The sequence below is a fragment of the Sciurus vulgaris genome (genome assembly GCF_902686455.1).
Source record: "Sciurus vulgaris genome assembly, chromosome: 3".
Lineage (NCBI taxonomy): Eukaryota > Metazoa > Chordata > Mammalia > Rodentia > Sciuridae > Sciurus > Sciurus vulgaris.
The window spans coordinates 88,788,717-88,811,758 of NC_136463.1; the positions used below are offsets into that span (position 1 = coordinate 88,788,717).

The 23,042-nt window shown below is 38.5% G+C and overlaps 1 protein-coding gene across 9 annotated transcripts in view; it reads right to left on the reverse strand.

The window, feature by feature from the left end:
• NCKAP5 (NCK associated protein 5) overlaps window positions 1-23,042 on the reverse strand; it is a 1,127,143-nt gene that overhangs the window by 847,572 nt on the left and 256,529 nt on the right. For 2 of the 9 annotated variants that reach the window (XM_079135592.1, XM_079135594.1), the window contains exon 1: window positions 7,365-10,270. The exons of 6 other annotated variants lie outside the window; for them this stretch is intronic. The gene's annotated coding sequence lies outside the window, so the exon portion shown is untranslated. Of the gene's footprint in view, window positions 1-6,527; window positions 6,600-7,364; window positions 10,271-23,042 lie in introns of those variants that run through there. One more of the 9 variants, XM_079135593.1, reaches the window with a different exon arrangement.

Here is a 23,042-nt window from a genome sequence, read left to right on the forward strand (position 1 = left end):
ATATATATATATATATATATATATATATATGGCATGCTCTGTGATTTAAAGACAAGGTGTCTCTCTAAATTGAGCCTGTCTTTTGGTTTTCTGATGTTAAAACATTTTCCACATTAGAAATCTGTTCCCTTTGATTTCCACATGGTAAATTACTCAAGTGGAATCATTTACCCCAAAGGCCAAGCAATGTTCCCATTATGTCTGAGCAGCAAAGGGCAAAAAACAAAACAAAAACAAAAACAGAAATGAGATAGGGAGGATGAATTCAGGTCATTCCTTATTGCATCAAAAAAGCATGAAATTGACTCACACATTTGGTCCATCTTTGTGTCTTTTTAAAACATACATTTTACAACCCTTAGTCTGCTCAATATCTTGTCCAGCCTTTCTACTAGCAACTTCTCACCATGCACATCATGTTTAGATGTGGTCGTTTTCCCTTGTTGAGCTATTCTAATAGTGACACTCTCTCATAATTTCACTATGAAAATCAGATTTTTGTCCATAAGGAAACTATTATGGGTGGAATATTATAGCACACAAAGGATAACATGGTATTTTTACATATTCTTTAACAAATGAATTAACTTATCAGGAAAGTTAAATTACATTTAAAATTCAGGAGCAGATGTAGGCCCTGGCTAATGGTCCCTCCAGTGGCCTGTTGAGTCAAGGGTTCACTGATAGGATTCTTTCAATTCCTCCCTGGTATTGAACTTTGACCCACAATATGTTCACTCTATGCTTAGCTGTTTTACAAATTGGTAAATACACAGACCAAGCTGCTCCTGTTCATTATGTTCTCAGATTGATTCAGTTTGATTACATAGGTTAATTCAACCCCATAACCCCTTCTGATGTTGCTTCAGTGTATACAGGCAGAAGTGGATTGTTAACATAACTGTTTGCACCTTGTCAGAGTCAAAAAGAGACTGCATACCTGGAATTCCTTGCAAAATGCTAGCCTGCCCTCTGAGATTTGGTTGTGGTCACTGGCCACTGATCTGACTACAGCTCACACCTTTGGAAAATTAAAATACACATGTAAGGTACTTATTCTGTGACACTGAAAGAAACAGCTATGATATCCAAATCAGGTCATTTTATATGAAGTATGGAATTGGTTTGCACTGTGTGGGGCATCAGCTGGACCCTGTGATAAGGCATCTGGTGAAGCCATGAGTCCCCTCCAAGTTTTCTGCTGTAAACCTGTGACGGCCAGCTGGCAGAGCAGCTGCAGGCCTAGGTTGTTTTGGGAGCCAGCTGACCATAACTCCCTCAGATAATACATTGAAAGGTCAAAGGAGCTTTGGCTCTTTGAACAAGAGTGTTTGGTCACCAGGGGTTCCATTGACCACTGGGCTGCAGAACATGCAAATAATTTGTGGCTTCCTTAATGAAGTTAAACTCTAATCCTCAAATAGAGCTTGACCTCAAAATTGTATTTTTATTTCTTATTCAAATACTCTGTTGCAGCCATACATCTTGTACCAAGGTTCTCTTTATGAAACATTTGAAAAGAACTATTTTACTTTTGCCATTTTTTTACATTATGTATTTATTTTTAATGGCTACAGTTATAGACATAGATGTAGATGTAGTTTAAATAAGGGTTTTTAAAAAATATTTTTGTTTTAGTTGTAAGTGAGCACAATGCCTTTATTTTATTCTTATGTGGTGCTGAGGATCGAACTCAGGGCCCCAGGCATACCACTGAGCCACAAGTCAGGTTTTGACTGCCAGTCATGAATTTATCTGAGCAAAAGTAAACTGTCATTGTGAGTGGCAGACTGTGGGCTGTGTGATTCTGAGAATGAAATAAGTCTATCAGACCAACATTCTGACAACAGTTTCATTGAGTTAAATATCTCTAGTTTTCATTTAGTGCCAGTTCTTTCAAGGTTCTATTTGTCTGGATGAACCTCAGGCCTCCCCTACATTTTCATGGGATGGATGGCAGGTATTGTACATTTAACTAATATCCAGAACTTGCTCCACTATGCTTCCTCTGTGCTGGACATTGTGTGGTGCTCTGGGTCCATTGGGAACAAGATAGATGAAGCCCCTTCTCTCAGAGAATGAAGCTAGTGGAAATTCCATTTTAGTCATCCTATGCTAGCAAATGCATATGTCCTGATTTCCAGAACCCAGAAGAGGGGAAAGTCCCCACATGGGCTTAATAGACACACTTTGGAATTGCTTTTAAGAAATTTTCCTCTCAAATTATGGAGAAAAAAATCATGTTTTTGGAACAACTTTTTTATCTTTACAAAACTACTTTCAGGATTTCTGAGAACTTGGCACCCTTTAAAGAGAAAAGAATCTGTCTTCTGTGCTCTTGGTGATAAGGATCACAGCAAACAGAAACCAGAGGCTTCTTGAAAATACCCAGGACTGAAGGACTTGGCTTTACCATTACACCGGAGTTGCAGGGAAGAAGGTTGATATCCACCTTGGCCCTTGGTGTTGGAAATAATCTTTGTCATTATGAAAACAAAAGTTAGTTTGGTGTTTTGTTGCAATAGTCACACGTGTTTTGTTGCAATAGGATTTTTACAGGCTGTTTTTATTTTTACCATTCAAGATGTTAGCTAACACTCACATGCTAAGCTCTGTGTGAGTAAAACATCATGCCCTTAAACCCAGTGAATTTATTGGAGAAAACCCTACTCCCAAAGCAAGTGCAACTTCTCAAGTTTAAGAAAAAGAGGCTTTCAAGTAATCATTTTTTCCATTTTATAAAACTTCTTCCCCCCACAAACATTTGGTTGGGGTACATCTGAAGGTAGGGCAATCCTTAGAATTAGACTGAGAAATACAAGTTTCAGTAAAAGTTGTCAGATACCCAGCTTTTAAAATGTTGCTTAAAATTTAAAAAAAGAAATCTAGTTCTCTTTACCCTTTTGTATGAAGAATAAAGCTATCTTTCCTTTTGCCTCAGAGAGTATATTTTAAAAGAAAAAGAAGTTAGTTTTTGTTTGTAGTCTTTCTTTTAAGAACCACAGGAAATCCTCTTTCATTTGACTCATCTGGTTGTTCCCATTATTGGCTCTCGACAGTTGGCACTTTGCTCAGATCAGCCCAGAAGGGTCAGCTCTCCTGGTGACTTGTGATTTTCAACAATCCCATGGGGCAATTTCCCATTAACCCCGATTGTCCCTCCTCCCGCAAGACACTAGTGTCTCTCCAAGGTGAGCCTGCAGCACTCCCAAAGATGTCGCAGCATGTCATCAACCCTTGACCCACTTTCCCAGGTTGATTTTGTGAGTTCAGTCGGTCAGTCTGACAACTGCCCCTGAACTGCCTGAACCTTGGCAGGTGTCCTCCCCAGCAGAGCTGACGCCCAGTACAATGTGGGAAATATGCTAATCTGAGGGGCTGGGATGGGAGCCCCAGGCTCTGTGACCTCTCATTGCAGAGGCCTTGGTGTGCTTTTTTAGATGATGGAGCTATTGTTCTCCTGGGCCTCCAACGGGAGGATTGAGGGTAGAACCACAATGTAGATCAAAGGATGGAAATACAGGACCTGGGAGCAGAGGCTAAATAGCCGGCGTATTATTTTTCCTGGAGAAGAGAAGGCTGGATTGGAGTGGGTCAAGCAGGCCAGAATGGTAGAAGAGCTATTATGTCGTGAATGAGGCCAGCTGTTCAACGTTTTCAGTGAGAAGAAAAGGAGTGGAAGAAAATGAACATAAACTGCAATGTGAGAAATTTGTTTGACATAAGTAGAAAATTTCAAACAGTGGGGGTTGTTAAACACTGAAATTAGTGATGGAGGAACACATTTCTAAGACGAACAGGAAAACAAAGAATTTTCAGTCCTAAAAGTTTTTAGGACCAACTTACCTGATGGCAAACAGGGAGCAGATAGAAAAAATTGTTGAGGCCCATTTCACATAAATATGTGCAATGTAAGATTTTGCCCTTGATAAACTGCTCTTTTCAACTGTTTCCCAGAGGATGGTATTAGAAGCTTAAACACAGGGCTTCTTTGACCTTGCTTGTGGATTTACTTAGCAAAGACAGGAATTGTCTTTGTGGCTAAGTGACTGACAAGTGCCTTGGGTGACGGGTATATCCTGATTCCAGTTCTGCAGCTAATCAACTCTGAGATTAAAACAAGTGCAGAACCTCAATTTCCTTAACTGTCAAACGGGGACAATGGCTCTGCTCCACCTCATAGGATGGCTTGCAGGAACAAATTGTAAAAGGTCTAAAAGGTACAGTGAACTCAAGTATGTAGTAATTAGACTGTTCAGACCTCAAGGCTACTCCCAAATAAAGAAATGTGTGGTTTTCACAGTATTGTTTTAATGAATTATTCCCACACGGGCCTAAGTGAGAAAAGAGAAGGATCAGAGGGCAAACTGAGAATTCAAGGGGACCTTTCAAGCTGGTCTGGGGGTGGCTCTCTTATTCTTGCCTTTTTTAGGTCCACAGCCCAACATCAGGCAAAATTGGGTGCATAGACCAGCAGAGGGCAAACATACAGTTCTTTCATTAAACTGTGGCCTCTGAAGTTTTGGATGTTTCAACTAGAAATATTTCTCCATGAAATCATCACATAAGAGAACTAGAGAATTCAGGTGTCCTTGGTGCTTGTAATAGGTTAATTCTGAAGTCAATTTTAAAATTAAAATGTTGCAACATAGTAATAAAAGGATGGAATTTTATACCTCTAGCATGGGTTCAAACTGAGCCATATTTAGTCCCAATGAAAGAAAACTGCCTTGTCCACCCAGAGTTCCATCTATGGAGACAAGATGATTTCACAGTTGAAGGAAAAACACGGGAACTTTTAGAACAAGAGTTGAGAGATTTTGTCACCAACAGCTCTGAACTATGAGATGCAAAGGAGGCTGCTTAGAACTTCCCTGGCTTTCAAGGTTGTATCAGTTGGGAACTCGTGCTTCTGTCCATAATGCATTTCAGGCTGGGGGAACAGAGACAGAACCCCGAACTGGGACTGTTCATGGAAACTCAGAACATTTGAAGCAAAATGAACAACTGAGCACATTTCATCCAAGAGGAAACAGAAGGTCTGAAGAATAATGCAATTAGTAAGAGGATAACACTGGCATTAGCCCCCAAATCTTGTGGAGGTCAAGTAACATGATTTATCCCACTTGAAAGGCTACAAATTGATCTTCAACAGACTAAATATGGTTCACAGGTATATTTCATTGGGCTCATAAAGTGAATTTTCAAAAACAATTCTAAATGGCTATCTTGAAGAATTATAAGGCAAGGACATTTGAGCCCATGTACATACATGATGACAAACAGCTGGAGTTCCAATGTTCTGTTTCTTGTAGTGACATATATCTTGTAATATACCAACTCCTCACCACTCCCTAATATCTCCTTGACCATAAGGCCATAGGTGACTTAGAATGTATAATTATGTTCATGCAAACACCTTAACTGTCCATTTCACTCATTACACTATTTTCCTGGGCTAGCTATAAATTTGATTTTGCAATTCCTGCCCTACCACATACTGCTTCTGTTTTCCTACTTAGTAAAACCATTCATGATTATTTCCACAAAGGGAAAACAGAAATGACCCACCTTTGCTCCTATGGTGATGATATGGATAATTTGGAGACATTTATATATTTACACAAATTAATACGAGGTGCTGGTTTATTTTACCCACTTCTACGTAAGGCTTACTTCTTCATTTGTTAAAACTAAACATTGCAAAAACCCTACTTTTTGTATTTCAATATTCTGAAGTAGAAAGATAACCATTTTGACATTTCCCCATCCATTTCTGCTCAGTAAACAGTGGCATCCCCCAATACTGTCTACCGAGCTTTCCCCTGATGTCTTAAGAAGATGTGGTGGGAGACTACAGTATTAAAAGCATAGGAAGAAAATATGATAGATGCATTTGTTTACCCAAAAATGTACATGAATTTCATCGTAGCATTATTTATAATAGCCAAAAAGCAGAAACAATCCAAATTTCCACCAACTAATGAATGGATAAGTTAAATATTTCATTTCTGTACAATGGAATATTACATGGCAATTTAAAAAATGAAGTGTGATATATACTACAGCACAAATGAACCTAAAAAATATTATGGTAAGTGGAAGAAACCAGCCACAAACTACAACATATTTATTGTATGACTCCATTTATATGAAACACCCACAACTGGCAAATTCCATAGAGACAGAAAATAGACTGGAGCTTGTGGGGAGATGGGAAATGACTGCTGCTAGGCCTGAGGTTTCTTTGTGGGGTGGTGAAAATGTCCTAAATACAACTGGTGTTGGTCACATAATTCTGTGAATACACTAAAATCCATTGACGTGTATGTGCAAATGAATGTATGTTAATGTGAATGGTATCTTTAAAAGGTCATTAATTTTAAAGAAAAGATAAAATGTAATAAGTCTCTTGAAGCTGTAAAAGGGAACTGCTCTTTTGTGGCAAACTCCCGTGGCCCAGGCAGCCTCTGATGTCCACTTCATAGGTGAAGAAATAAAGGCTTACAGGGATGAGGCAGCCTTATCTCATCCTGTGCTAAGAACCAGGTCTGATTTCCAAACCTTTCTCCTCACTCTGCTCTTCCCAGGATTTTCTCCTTCACAAAAAGACAAGGAAAAGAACCAAGTAAAGATGCTTCTGGCTGTTCCTTATGGCTGCATGGAACTATTTAATTATGATCAGAAACCAACTTTTCTAAAAAGTTCAACTGAATCAGACCAACTAATTAAAGTCTTTCTGAAGTCAAACGGGGTCCTTCTCCTACAAGGTGACATGTGTCCTTTCCTAAATGCAGAACTAGATTCACTTAAACCACTTCTCTGCCTGCTCTCTGTTAGTATTTTCTCACTTACCCAACATCCTCCTTTAACTCACCTCTGCTCACTTCTTCATTCCTTATTAAACTAAAACATTGCCTAATGGACTTCTCCCTCCTCTTCCCACCCGTGCATCTATAAAGCAGCACCAGGTAGCAGTGAACTTGTTTATGACCTCCTAATTCCATTGCCATGCATGTCTCTAATCATTACCATCAAAGAGTGCTTACAAATGAATTCATATGGACAAATTCCTCAACTAAGCATTCAGAATGCAGGCACACACCAGCATCCACCCCAGCATTTAAGAGGTTATAGCAAAAGCACAGATCATTTAGGAGAGCAGGTAAGGTGGGGTGAGGGGAGATAGATTCAAACAGAATTCATTTTCTTTGCCTTAAATGAGGATCGCAGAGCTATATAGGAGTGGGCAGCTGGTACAGAGCATCTGGGATGCAGACCATGTCCAAGCCATAGGCTCAGAGAGAGGCTGCATTCATTTACATCATAACCCATCTTCTTCCCAGTAAGGCTCCAGATCTTACCTCCTAGTGAAACAAGAGCAGAGTGCACTGTGTGACCTCAATTGGGTCACCAGAACCACCGCAGCTGCTTCTAGCCTTGGCTCTCTGATCCGACGGCCACAGTCAGCCCTTATTTCCTTCTCTGCAAAGAGCAGTGTGCTTCCTCCTGCCTGTCAATATTTAACTGCCCTGTCAAGTGACATTACATCACCTTCACTAAATCCCAACCCAGTGCTACAAGACGGTGTGCCTCGTCAATTCAACTCTACCAGCCTTGATCCAGTGCCTTCCGTTCATTCACTTCTTTCAACGCGGATTTGAGCACCTATTGCACTGGGGATACAGAAATGAAAGATCACTCCCTGGAGTCTAGCTGAGGAGACAAAATAAAGTAGTGTGTGCTATCATGCTGGAGTGCAGTGTCGATGAGCCCCCTTCCTGACTGGCTGGTGGGGAGATGGAATGTCTGAGACCAGAGAATGCCAGAAGATGGTGACACAGTGACATCTTTAATGAGACAGATTAAGTCTGGGAAGACAAAGGATGATGAGTACATGACCTCTGACTTCAAGGACCCTAAACTTGACACAGATTGCCATTGTTCTATAGACTAGTAGGATTGCTTACCTAAATGCCATATACAAGATGCAGAGTATTCTACTAAAGAGAACAGGCATTTGTCATTTTTTCATGATTTTTTTCAAGATGGATCATCAGCTATGGCTGAAAATGAACATCTGAACAAAGATGTCCCACCAGTGCAAGTTGGCTGTATCCTGTAGACCCTTTTGGGGCTGCAAATACAGGTGACTCTCCAGAGAACTGAAACAGCAGATGAACCTAGTGATTAAAGAAATTGCCTCTAACCCATTTTCAGGACCAGGGAAAGAAGAATTCAGGTGGCAGAGTAACATTCCTCCCTGGTCAAAGGGGTTAGTTAGTTTGAGGCAAAATGGATTGGCCAAAGGTAAAAAGGAGTCTCCCAAATACTCTCCTTATCTCTCCATGATTTTTCCAACATTAGGAACCGTTGTTGGCTTTTTAAAAATAATGTAGAAAGTCTGAGCCACTGGACAGTATTTAATTGCCTTCAGAAGTCTCAGAAGCTATGCACTTTGGAATTTTTTTTCCCCCAAAGTTTGAATTTACCACCAGAGCACTGCTCTCAAATGTGCCCACACAATCCCTTTTCCACCCAAACTTTCTTCAGCTTCATGCTCCAGAGAACAAAGACGCCCATTTATGTGTGAACATTCAAAGGACTCCACCACTGGGGAGGCCAAGAGGCTGCCGTGGAAAGTACTGGTATATTTGAATTGCAAAACACGGCCTGGGGATCTCAATACATCTAATTTGGGACATGTTCCAAGCTCAGGAGCCTCTCTGCATGGAAGCAGCTCTATTAGTCAGTTTCTCAGGCAATTTTCCAGTTCCACATGCATACTTCCCCAAGTGTTTCCAAGGCCAACGTTTACAGTCTGTTGCAATATTTTACTACAAGGTATTTAGGGTTTTGACAAATACCAACTGACATTGCCACCATTCCAGTGAAAACTGATGACCCATGCCTAATGCCTACTACTTGGTTGTGGCTCAAGACGTTTTCGAGTCAGTCAGTAATTATAAGCAGAATTCTGCTTCTGAGCCGTCCTTTACATCCCGGAAGAACAGTTTGATTTCAGCCCATTAATAAGTCCTCATTGAATGCCGAATCATCACAGAATCCAAGTTTTATCACGCTCAAGCATGTTCTGTTTTTAAACCAAGACTTTAAAAGAACTTTTTTGCTTAATGACATATAGCATGCTTGGCATTAAGGATATTATACATTCTTAATCAAACAATTGTTACTACTAATTGCCAAATGTCCAGGGATTTCTGGATCTAATTAGAATGGACTTGTGTCATTATTCTTGTGATCCGACTAGAAGGATTAGGTGTTTTATGACCTCTGGTTTTTTTTAAAAGGCAATTTTGGTAGATTTTAGCACATGTGAGTTACATTTTTCAAATATCATGAATATTATCATTGGTAAGATAACTATCAGCCCATGAAAAATAACCAGCAAATGGAACTAATCATTCCAGAAGTTAACCATAAGAAACCTTGGCTTTCACAAGAGAATCTTAAAATGTATTCCCTTTATCTCTTGTGTACTCAGCTTCACAGAATTAAAGAAAGGCAGGGGTTTTGTTTTTGGGTTTTTTTGGTTAGTTTTTAATAAGTCTTTAAGAGAAATTGTACAGCAAAGCATTGCCCACAAGCCAATTCAATAAATATTCTGCTATTTTAGAGAGCACATAACATCATGACAGAGGAAAAATATAAAGAACTTGAAGCCTCAGTTAATGTAATGTGACCCTGGGCACATCACTGAATCCCTGTGAATTGGGTCGAAATCACTCTACCCACCTTCTATGAGAAATGACTAAAGAAAAGTGATGGTTTAAGGCACTCTCAGGGCGGACCAACCCCTTTAAAACAGTCACTTCAGGAACTTGTAACTTGTCTGGGGTCAATAAAGAATACTTCTAATACTGCTAACTGTCCCAGATTGCTCAGAATTCAGGGTTTACTAAGAAGTGAGACTTTCAGTGCTAACACCAGGCAAGTCCCCACAATGGTCACTCAACTTGCAACCACTCAGTTCCTGTCAGAACCCCCTCTTGGGAAATGACTGCATCTCTATGATGAATTATTTTGCATCTTTTCTGAGCTAACCAATTCTGACTCTTAAAATCCAGTTGACTTTTTGAAACAAATGTCAGGCCAGGCTTACTAAATAATATGGGTCTTTGAGGTAGGTGAAAAGTTAGACAAACATCATTACCCTATATACAAGTATGATTACACGAATGGTATGAATCTACATTGTGTACAACCATAGAAACAAAATGATGTACCCCATTTGTGTACAATGACTCAAAATGCAGTCTGTAAAAATAAAAATATTTTTAAAAGATTCGTAATTAAATTAACAATAAGCAAATAAATAATAGTTTGTTTTATTAAAAAAAATTAGGGGCTGTAAATGTGGCTCAGTGGAAGAGCAATAGCATGGCATGTATAAGGCCCTGGATTCAAATCCCTCTAACATCAAAAAAAAAAAAAAAAAAAAAAAAAAAAAAAAAAAAAAGAAAGAAAGGGAGGAAGAAAGAAAAAAAAGAAAAAAAAAAAAATGAGTCTATAAAATATAGATATTTAAATTTGTGGTTTAAAAACTGAATCCAAAACAAACTTTACAAAACGTGCAGAAGGTCTTTATAGCGTTGGTCCTCTGACTGTTTTCAGTAGGACTGGCAATATTGGTGCCAGGAACTTGCTACAAATATATAGGCCTGTCCTCCTGGGACCTCCTCAATCAGAATTCACATTTCTAGAATATCTCCAGTGGCTCTGAGGCAGGTGACAGTTTGAGAAGCCCTGTTTCAGGATTTATTTAGGCCTACAGGAAGAGAGAACAAGATTCCACAAAATGTTTGATAAAGTTTTAAAGATAAAAACATTCTTGCAATTTAAAACGTTTTGACAGAGAAAATGAAAGGTATTATTGTAATGAACATTTTTCAGAGCCTCATAAATTTTAACTCCCTAGTTAAGGAGCCATAAAATAGAGTTAAACTCTAAATAAGTTCAGTGATTAGATGGTTTTCCTACAAGGGAGCCTTGTAGAAGACCAGGATCCACTTTAAAAAGAATAGAACTGGGCCCAGGGTATCAGATTCCCCTTTATGTACATAGTGGGCTCTCTAGTCCCTGCTCCTAATGGTTTCCTGACTAGAGACCAAACCTAAAGTGACTCCTAGGTTTTCATTTTCCATCTGAAGCATTGTTGACAGGTGAAGAATGGAACAAGAGTAAGTTTCTGATATACAAATCAAAAGGACAATTGTGGAGTCCCAGACTGAGAGATCTAACAAATACCTACATGAAGATGAAACTGGTAATTGGACATACTAGTTTAGAGCTAAACAAGTAAAAAACAAACAAACCAAAGGGAAAGCAAACAAACAAACAAAAAAACAAAAAACAAAAAACAAAAAAAAACCAGCATATTTGATCCCTCTTTCTTTGTAAAATAACTTGAGAAGTGTATGTGTGTGTTTTAAGTGAAAAAAGTCTCCTAAGTAAACTAAGAATCAAAAATTCAGTAAAAACACAGGGTGTAAGTAAAGTAGATAATGTAGACTTAAATATAACAATGAAAAGCAACTCATATCAAAATTGGGATGTAGCTAAACCCAAAAGCAGATACAGAACCTTAAATGTTTTTCTTTAGAATAGAAAGATTGAAGACAAAGGAACTAAATATTCAACCTTATTAAACTATTCCAAAAATAAAGGGAGAGAGAATACTTCAAAATTCACTTAAAGAGGTCAATATCACTCTGATACTAAAGTCAGGAAAAAACAGTACAAGAAAACTACAGGCTATCTCTGATGAACATGAATGAAAAATCCTGGAAAAAAGACTAGCAAACTGAATTCAACAGCACATCATAAAGATTATAAACCATGACTATGTAGTATTTAAACCCAGATGCAAATCAATGAATGAGATGTACCACACTAACAGAACAAAATATTAAAAAGAGATAATCACTTCCATAGATGCAGAAAAAGCATTAGACAAAGTTAAGCATCCCTTCTTCATAAATGCTCTCAAAAAATTCAGTATTAATGTATCTCAATATAATAAAAGCTGTTTAGGAAAAGCCCACAGCTGAGATCATCATCAATGCTGAAAGACAAGAGCTCTCCATCTATTATACCAAATACTAGTCAAGAACGCCTACTTTCACCACTTCTACTCAACACAGTATAAATGTCAGCAAGAGCAATCAGACATGAAAAAAAAAAAAAAAATAAGAAAAATGTAGGGTCCTCCAACAGGTTCCTTACTACTACTTGTGAAAGTTGCTAAGGTCATAGGAAATAAGACTGATAAATTGTCATAGCCAGAATTATAAAAAAAATGCAACTAAATGTAAATGCAGTAGCCTTTACTAAGGCAGCAGATTCAAATACCAAAACCTAATAAAATTAGCACAGAGAAAGAATAAAATATTAAATGTAAATATTTTAAATAGACTGTTAGCAAATTATATTCAGACTCCTAGTAAAATCACAACATGCTATGACCAAGTGTAGCTAATTATAGTTATGGTGAAAAGGAAGTAACATTTAAAAACCTGTCAATTGAATATATTATCTGAATAATAATATTAAGGCAACTGAGAATAAGATAAATTTTAAAAATTTTCATGCTTATTTATACTATAAAGTAGCAAAATTAAAAGAAAAATTTTGAAATTCTTATACACATAGGGGTAAATGTCACCAGAAGAATTCATAAAAAACTATATGAAGAAAATGTTAAAATTTACATATGAATGAATGGTCAAAATATATTGTATATCTGGATATTGGTAATATCATTAAAAATGGCTATTATTCCCAAAGTATTATAAAAGTGACACAATTGTAAAAAAAAATTGCAGGGAGATTATATCGAGAAATTGGAGTGTAGGCAAAAATCACTCTAAATATCATAAGGAAGAATGTATGTGCAAGAATATGCATTCCAAAAGCCTTTAAGGAGACTTTGTGCTACAAGATATCAAAACACTCCTAAAATACTAACCAAAACAGTAGGCTAGTTGCTGCTAACATGGGCACAAGTAAATTATTGGCACAGAATAGAAAGTCCAGTGTTGTAAACTTAATTATGGCAATTTTAATAAAGTTTTCATAAAATTAATACTTCATATGAGGAAAAAAGTCACATTTTATCAGCAAATTTCATTGTTTAGTAAATCATTTTAGCATATTTGCTTTGAGAGTGGAAGAAAAGTCTATTAAGACCCTATTTCATACAATATACAAAAAAATCTTGAGACATCTAAGTTATATTTTTAAAAAACCTGAAATATAAGAGTATTGTGTGACAATGTATTAAATTGTCTTTATAAATGCAGAGTAAAAGAGATATTAAACTCAGAAGCCATAAAAAGAAAATTGGATATAATTTACATAAGACTAATAACTGCAGAACACCATGAACTAACCCAAACAAACAAGGAAAATATTTGACTCCTTTAAGAAATATTAAGATAGTGCCTTCAAATTATTAAGAAAAAAGACTGTTAAAAAATGGGCAAAGACTATGAACACACAGTTCATCAATGATTGCAACTGGCATATATATATATATATATATATATATATATATCTGAAAATATATGGAAATAAAATAAAACAACATGTCATGTATTAGATAGACAAAAATTATAAAAACTAAAAGCATCCAAATGTTATTAAGTTATGTTGGAAGCCAGGCAATCTTACTGTTAGATAAGGAATAAATCACATTTGCTAGAAATTAATTTAGCAATATCTGTGAAAATTTAAAATCTACATATTGATTCAGTTAGTAATTAGTTTTAGGGAATCTAAAAAGTGATTTAGGAATCCTCTGAATACAAATGTAAGACTATGTAGACTTTGTTTAACAGGGAGCCTTTGGCAAGACACAAAGTGTCCTAGCACAATACTGGAGACTTTCTAATGACCATCTGTGGGGCAATAATTGCAAAGATTATGCCATGTGGAATATCATGCAGAAGTTACAAAGTGAGGCAAGTCTTTGAATATTGCCTCTGAATGATATTCATGATGAGATGCTGAGCCAACAGCAAGTAAAAACAAAGTCCTAAAACAGTATTAGATGATTTATAACATTTAAGCAGAGTTCCTATGTACTGTGCATGTGTGTTCATATGAGAATAGAAAAAGACTAAATTTGTCCTGTCCTTGTATCCTTAAGGCAGATGGAATAACACAGTGGGTGGCAGTCAGGAGGGAGAGGAGATTATTTTTTCTTTCAGCAGGCCTTGACTATCTATTTATTTGAGCATAGGTACTGGAGATTGAACCCAGAGGTGCTTTACCACTGAGCCCTATCCCTAACGATATTTATTTTTTAATTTAAGGCAGAGTCTTGCTAAATTGCTGAGGCTGGCCTTGAACTTGCTGTCCTCCTGTCTCAGCCTCCCAAGTTGCTGGGATTACAGACAAGTGCCATGGTAGCTGGCTAGGCCTTCATTATTTAAATTGATATGGTTCTGATTTTTTCACTGACTTTGGAAACCATACACTAGGAGAAAGAAAGAAAAAGGAAGAGAGACTGAGTATTTTTTGTCTATACAATGTTTTAAATTTTCATGGAAATAAAGCTTAATTTTTAGGGTCATCTTTCCGAAATTCATAGAAATGGAACATTATTGAAATATCCAATTCTGTTGATATGCCCAAGTGCCAATGAAACAGATAGGAAACTGGTACTACATTTGAGAGAACCTCAGAATACCAAAATTACAATTCCCCTGAAAGCAAAATCCACAAAACCCTGCATTTCTGCTAAGGTCCTCAGTCCTGCCTTCCAGGTTTCCTATATTGAAACTGGCCACATCAAGTCATCTTCAAATGTGTAATTTTCTTCCTGAATAGAATTAATTACTGTATGTTGATGAGACATTTTAACCACCAAGAGGACAGAGATGGAGAGATCCATCTCCAGGGTCCACAGCTTGGACCTGCACTTAACTGTGCTTCTTAGATGTGGCCTGTTTGTTTCAGGGACTCATTCTTGGAGAAAACATCCTGAAGATACTGAAAAAGCAGATGGGACCTCTACAGTCATTAGAATGCTGGTGTGACTTTTGGCTACCTGCATAGACACAGGAGCACAAATATTCACAATCTGATGATTAGGGAGTAGCTACGGGATAGTCGACCAGGTTTGTATTTTCTGCACTTGCAAGAGATATAGTTTATCTTATTCTCAGCAAACATGCCTATACTTCCAAAGCAAACACTTCTTCATGATACTATTCTTCAGATGGGTAAGGCTGATCCTAACAAAGAAATAAACCTGTTTCTTTTACCACTAAAACAGTTACATTGGAATGAAGAAAAGAATCAAATCTATTTATGTGAAAATAAAAGTCCAAGAACCAGGGGGTGGTTAGGGATTTGTAACTTTGTAAAATCGCCCATAGAAGGGAGGATCCTGTTTAGAAGTACATTTGTTTCCCTCTGAAATAGTCATATTCACCAAACACGTGGATCAGATAAATACCCAAATCATGGAATCTGCCACCGCCTCATTTCTTAACCTTTGCTTCAACATTCTCAAATTAGGTCAAAAGCAAATTTTCTTTAAGTGCCTAATGTTATCCTTTGTCACAGCAAGATCTCATTAAACTTTGAAGAGGGAATATCACAAAGTTTACAATAGCACTGTGGAACTAATACCACCCCATTATCTGTATCATGCAACAAACTTAGTATCATTATAGTTTCATGAGAAACAATAAAGATTCCTCATTAATTATTCATATTCTGTTTCCAACTTGCAGGATTAAAAAAAAAAAAATACAGAAAACCAGAGATGTTGTTAGGTTAAAAAAGTCTCAGCTGAACTTAAAATGTTGGCCATCAGAAGTCCTGATAGATATGACCACTACAGTCACAAGAATCATTAGACCATCACTGAATTGTTCTGGAAGCTCCTTCCTTCCTTCCTACAGGTTGCTCTAACATTCCCATGGCCGATTGTTGCTATTAAGTCACAGAAAAACTCAACTTCAAGGCTATCCACCCTGCACTCTGACTGACTTAGCTCCAAATACAAGTCTTTCAAGTTATTTAAGACAGGTCTTAAACAACAAACTGGTTCTCCTAAATACCTCGCTGCAAAGATAGCATGTGAATTTCACTAACATCTAACTCTCCTGCAAGACTCTAAGATCTATGGGCTCAGTAGTAGATAGTAATGATTTTGCTCATCAATGTAGTCTCAGAACCTGGCATGTAGAAGACAATCAAGAAACATTTATGTGGAATGAATTATATGACAAGAATCTCTACACCCTATGCATCTGCAAAATATCCTATAAAATGGGGATATCATTGTTCCTTTAACCATTTCTGCATTGCTGGTCCTTTAAGTTGCATTGTATTTTGTACTATTTTAAACATTGTTGTGAAGATGAATAACTTTATAGGTAGGATTTCACCATAGTTTGGATTCCTAATAGAAGAATTAATGGGTCAAAGAATTAGAATATTTTTATGGTTTTAATACACAGTGCAAAATTCCTTATGGAAGGGATAAACAATTTCACTGGTAAAGCATGGGAGAATGAGTTTTACCACTTGTCTGTGAACACCAGCTATTAATTTTTTTCAAAAGAGTACATAACTTCAGAGAACAATGGAATGTTATTTAATATTATGTTTCATGTTATATAAATTTGAATGCCTTTAATTTTGTTCATTTGACATTTTCTGTGTTTAATTAAATGTATTTTTTTTTTCTCTTGAGCATCCATCAAGGAATGAACTGACATGGCCGCTCCTCTTTTTTTGAGAACCTTTTCTAGATACTTAAAAAAACTTTGGTACCGTAACTTCAATACCAGTTTGATTCCTTTCATTTTGAATTACTTCTCAAAAGAATGACAGGAGATGTATGGGTTTTCAAGATGGCGGCCTAGAGGGTGGCTGCATTACGTGTTGCTCCAGAACTCAGGATTCAAGAGAGGAGATATTGAGACGCTTGGGACCAACTCAAAGTAGCCGGGTGACTCTCACCCCCTGGGGGGGCATCCCGGATGGGACGGGGGTCCCGGAACGCAGGAAACTTTGTGAAGTAGAACTGCCGGCGAGACGCCCCTCCCCCCGCTGGAGCGCCATAGAGGAGGCCGGTCGGCACAGCGCTGGGACTCGGAGCAGCCACTGGGGCTCCGGCGGCTGCCCGGGGGAGGAGAGGCGGGGAGAACTGTGTGGACTCAGGACACCGGGGCCTGCCCTGAGGAGGAGGAGAGGAGCGTGGCCACTTGGATTCGGAGAGACTGCGCCAGAGCTGCAGGCGGTTGCCAGAGGAGAAGCCGCGCGGCGAGCTGTTTGGAATCAGAACGACGCTTCTGAACCCCGGGGCCTGCCCTGAGGACGAGGAGGAAGAGGAGCAGCCGCTTGGATTCGGGCGACTATACGGGAACTACAGGCGGTTGCCAGAGAAGGGGCTGCGTGGCGAGCTGTTTGGACCCTGACCACTTCTGAACCCCGGGGCCTGCCCGGAGGAGTAGGAGAAGGAGGAGAAGGAGCGCGGCGGGTCCTGTGGACTCGCAGTGACTGCATTAGCGCTCCAGGCGGCTGCTCAGAGGAGAAGGCGAGTGGTGAGTTATTTGGTCTTAAAGTGACAGCTCCTGAACACAGGGGGGCTGCCTGGAGGAGAAGCGTGGTGGGACGCTTGGTCTTGAGGGACCACACCAGAGCTCCGGGCGGTGGCCCAGAGGACCCGTGCAGCGGGTCACGTGGATTCAGAGCCACTCAGAGGGACTGCTCCTGAACACCCGGGGGGTTATCTGGAGAAGGAGGAGGAACGGGCAGGGTCACTTCGACTCGGAGTGATTGATTGCCCCGGGCTACGGGTGGTTGGTGGGAGGAGGAGGCACGAAGTGAGTTTCTTGGACTCCTAGTGACCGCACCGGCATACTGGGCAGCTGTCTGGAGGAAGAGGCCTGTGGCGGGTCTCTGGGACTCAGAGCGATTGTTCGGGGCCACAGGTGGCTGCTCAGAGGAGGGGCCACGCAGCCAGGCGATTAGGTGCAGAACAGGGTCCCAGGATCTAGGAGGCTTCTGGGTGGAAGAGCCGCACAGAGACAGGCTTAGGGCGGAGCGAAGGTTCCAGGCCTATGGGCAAATTCTCTGAGGAGGGGCAGCCTAAGGAGATTCATCTGCGAAGGGTGAGGCTCCCAGGCCCAGGAGGTAGGGCCGGGCCCCTGGAAACTTTGCAGAGGAAGGCAGCCCAGCCCAGGCAGTAGATGTAAATTGAGGGGAACCTCTAGGAGGAAACTGACCAGCGAGACCTCCCCACCGGGTGAGTCTTCCCTGCTGGGTGAGGTTTCCCACAAGGACGGTAAAACCAGAGGCTCAGGCCCAAACAGGCCTTGCCTCAGCCCACAGCCTAGGTCCCCTTTGGATGACCATTGGTCAACAAGTGGAGGCACCTCTGCCCACTAGCAGGGAATATACCCCACCTGAAGGCCACCACTCCTAGAGAGGCAGCTTCCTTGTGGAGCACTGCATTATCAACCTCCTCCAAGACTTCAGCCTACTGAAGGCTAAGAGGGGATATATATAGAAATCTTCAGGGTCATTGTAAATCAACAGAGGAAATCTGCAATATCTCAGCGGTCCACTGATATCTGAACAACATGAGAAAACAAGGAAAGAAAATGCTGCAAACAAATCTAGATGTTACATCAATAAAACCCAATGACAGCATGGCAGAAGAAATGACAGAAAAGGAGTTCAGAATGTACATAATTAAAATGATCAGAGAAGCAAACGAGGAGATGAAAGAGCAAATGCAAGCATTGAATGATGAGATGAAAGAGCAAATGCAAGCATTGATTGATCGCACCAATCGACAGTTAAAAGAGCAAATACAGGAAGCAAAAGATCATTTCAATAAAGAGTTAGAGATATTGAAAAAAAACCAAACAGAAATCCTTGACATGAAGGAAACAATAAACCAAATTAAGAACTCCATAGAAAGCATATCCAATAGGATAGAACACCTGGAAGACAGAACCTCAGACATTGAAGACAAAATATTTAACCTTGAAAACAAAGCTGAACAAACAGAGAAGATGGTAAGAAATCATGAACAGAATCTACAAGAACTATGGGATATCATGAAAAGGCCAAATTTAAGAATTATTGGGATTGAGGAAGGCCTAGAGAAACAAGCCAAAGGAATGAACAACCTATTCAATGAAATAATATCAGAAAATTTCCCAAATCTGAAGAATGAAATGGAAAATCAAGTTCAAGAGGCTTACGGGACTCCAAATACACAAAATTACAACAGACCCACACCAAGGCACATTATAATGAAAATACCTAACATACAAAATAAAGACAGAATTTTAAAGGCTGTGAGAGAAAAGAACCAAATTACATTCAGGGGGAAACCAATACGCATATCAGCAGATTTTTCAATCCAGACCCTAAAAGCTAGAAGGTCCTGGAACAACATTTTTCAAGCCCTGAAAGAAAATGGATGCCAACCAAGAATCTTATACCCAGCAAAACTTACCTTCAAATTTGACGATGAAATAAAATCCTTCCATGATAAACAAAAGCTAAAAGAATTTACAAAAAGAAAGCCAGCATTACAGAACATTCTCAACAAAATATTCCATGAGGAAGAGATGAAAAACAAAGAAGCAAATCAGCAAAGGGAGGAATTATCCTAAAGGAATTGTCAAATAAAGGAGGAAACAAGTTGTGTCAAACAAATAAATAAACAAAATTTTAAAAATGAACCAAATGACCGGGAAACCAAATCATTTCTCTATAATAACCCTGAACGTCAATGGCCTGAATTCATCAATCAAAAGACATAGACTGGCAGACTGGATTAAAAAGAAAGATCCAACAATATGTTGCCTGCAAGAGACTCACCTCATAGAAAAAGATACCCATAGATTAAAGGTGAAAGGATGGGGAAAAACATACCATGCACATGGACTCAGCAAAAAAGCTGGAGTATCCATCCTCATTTCCGATAATGTGGACTTCAAGCCAAAGTTAGTCAGAAGGGATAAAGAAGGTTATTTCATACTGCTTAAGGGAAGCATAAATCAGCAAGATATAACAATCATCAACATCTATGCCCCAAACAGTGGCTCATCTATGTATGTCAAACAAATCCTTCTCAATTTCAGAAACCAAATAGACCACAACACAATAATACTAGGTGATTTTAACACGCCGCTCTCACCACTGGACAGATCTTCCAGACAAAAATTGAGCAAAGAAACCATAGATCTCAACAACACAATCAATAATTTAGACTTAACGGACATTTATAGAATATTCCATCCAACCAAGAGTGAATACACTTTCTTCTCAGCAGCACATGGATCCTTCTCTAAAATAGACCATATATTATGCCACAAAGCTAATGTTAGCAAATACAAGAAGATAGAGACACTAGCATGTATTCTATCAGATCATAATGGATTGAAGTTAGAAATAAATGAAAGAGTAAAACACAGAAACTATTCCAACATCTGGAGGTTAAACAATATGCTATTATATGATGAATGGATAACAGAAGATATTAAGAAGGAAATTAAAAAATTCTTAGAGGTAAATGAGAACAAAGAAACATCATATCAAAACCTCTGGGACACTATGAAAGCAGTACTTAGAGGGAAATTTATTTCATGGAGCGCATTTAATAAAAGAAGTAAAACTCAACAAATAAACAACCTAACACTACAGCTCAAAGCCTTAGAAAAAGAAGAACAGAACAGCACCAAAAGTAGTAGAAGACAGGAAATTGTTAAACTCAGAGCTGAAATCAATGAAATTGAAACAAAAGAAACAATACAAAAAATTGACAAAATAAATAGTTGGTTCTTCGAAAAAATAAACAAAATTGATAAACCTTTAGCCACACTAACAAAGAGAAGACGAGAGAAAACCCAAATCACTAAAATTCGGAATGAACAAGGAAATATCACTACAGACAGGATGGAAATACAAAACATAATTAGAAGCTATTTTGAAAATCTATACTCCAACAAAATAGAAAATTTCGAAGACATCAACAGGTTTCTAGAGACATATGAATTGCCTAAACTGAATGAGGAGGACATAAACAATTTAAATAGACCAATTTCAAGTACTGAAATAGAAGAAGTCATCAAAAGCCTACCAACAAAGAAAAGTCCGGGACCAGATGGGTTCTCAGCCGAGTTCTACAAAACCTTTAAGGAAGAGCTCATTCCAATACTTCTCAAAGTATTCCATAAAATAGAAGAGGAGGGAACCCTCCCAAACTCATTCTATGAAGCCAATATCACACTGATACCTAAACCAGACAGAGACTCATCAAGGAAAGAAAATTTCAGACCAATATCCTTAATGAACATCGACGCAAAAATTCTCAACAAAATTTTAGCAAATCGCATACAAAAACATATTAAAAAGATAGTGCACCATGATCAAGTGGGTTTCATCCCAGGGATGCAAGGTTGGTTCAACATCAGGAAATCAATAAACGTAATTCACCATATTAATAGACTTAAAGTCAAGAATCACATGATTATTTCAATAGACGCAGAAAAAGCATTTGATAAAATACAGCACCCCTTCATGCTCAAAACACTAGAACAAATAGGGATAGTGGGAACATTCCTTAATATTGTAAAGGCCATTTATGCTAAGCCCATGGCTAATATCATTCTAAATGGTGAAAAGCTGAAAGCATTCCCCCTAAAAACTGGAACAAGGCAGGGATGCCCTCTTTCACCACTTCTATTCAACATCGTTCTTGAGACTCTAGCCAGAGCAATTAGACAAACCAAAGAAATTAAAGGGATACGAATTGGAAAAGAAGAACTCAAACTATCCCTGTTCGCTGATGACATGATTATATATTTAGAGGAACCTGGAAATTCCACCAGAAAACTCTTAAAACTCATAAGTGATTTCAGTAAAGTAGCAGGTTACAAGATCAATGCCCATAAATCCAACGCATTTTTATACATAAGTGATGAATCTTCAGAAAGAGAAATTAGGAAAACTACCCCATTCACAATAGCCTCGAAAAAAATAAAATACTTGGGAATCAATCTCACAAAAGAGGTGAAAGACCTCTACAATGAGAACTATACAACACTAAAGAAAGAAATTAAAGAACACCTTAGAAGATGGAAAGATCTTCCATGTTCTTGGATAGGAAGAATTAATATTGTCAAAATGGCCATACTACCTAAAGTGCTATACAAATTCAATGCAATTCCAATTAAAATCCCAATGACGTACCTTACAGAAATAGAGCAGGCAATTATGAAATTCATCTGGAAGAATAAGAAACCCAGAATAGCTAAAGCAATCCTTAGCAGGAAGAGTGAAACAGGGGGTATTGCAATACCAGATCTTCAACTCTACTACAAAGCAATAGTAACAAAAACGGCATGGTATTGGTACCAAAATAGAAAGGTAGATCAATGGTACAGAATAGAGGACACGGACACAAACCCAAATAAATACAATTTTCTCATACTAGACAAAGGGGCCAAAAGTATGCAATGGAGAAAAGATAGCCTCTTCAACAAATGGTGCTGGGAGAATTGGAAATCCATATGCAACAGAATGAAACTAAACCCATATCTCTCACCATGCACGAAACTAAACTCAAAATGGATTAAGGACCTCGGAATCAGACCAGAGACCCTGCAGATTATAGAAGAAAAAGTAGGTCCAAATCTTCATCTTGTTGGTCTAGGACCAGACTTCCTTAACAGGACTCCCATAGCACAAGAAATAAAAGCTAGAATCAACCACTGGGATAGATTCAAACTAAAAAGCTTTCTTTCAGCAAAGGAAACTATCAGCAATGCGAAGAAAGAGCCTACAGAGTGGGAGAATATCTTTGCCAATCATACTTCAGATAGAGCACTAATCTCCAGAATCTATAAAGAACTCAAAAAACTCTACTCCAAGAATTCAAACAGTCCAGTCAACAAATGGGCTAAGGAAATGAATAGACACTTCACAGAAGAAGATCTACAAGCAATCAACAAACATATGGAAAAATGTTCAACATCTCT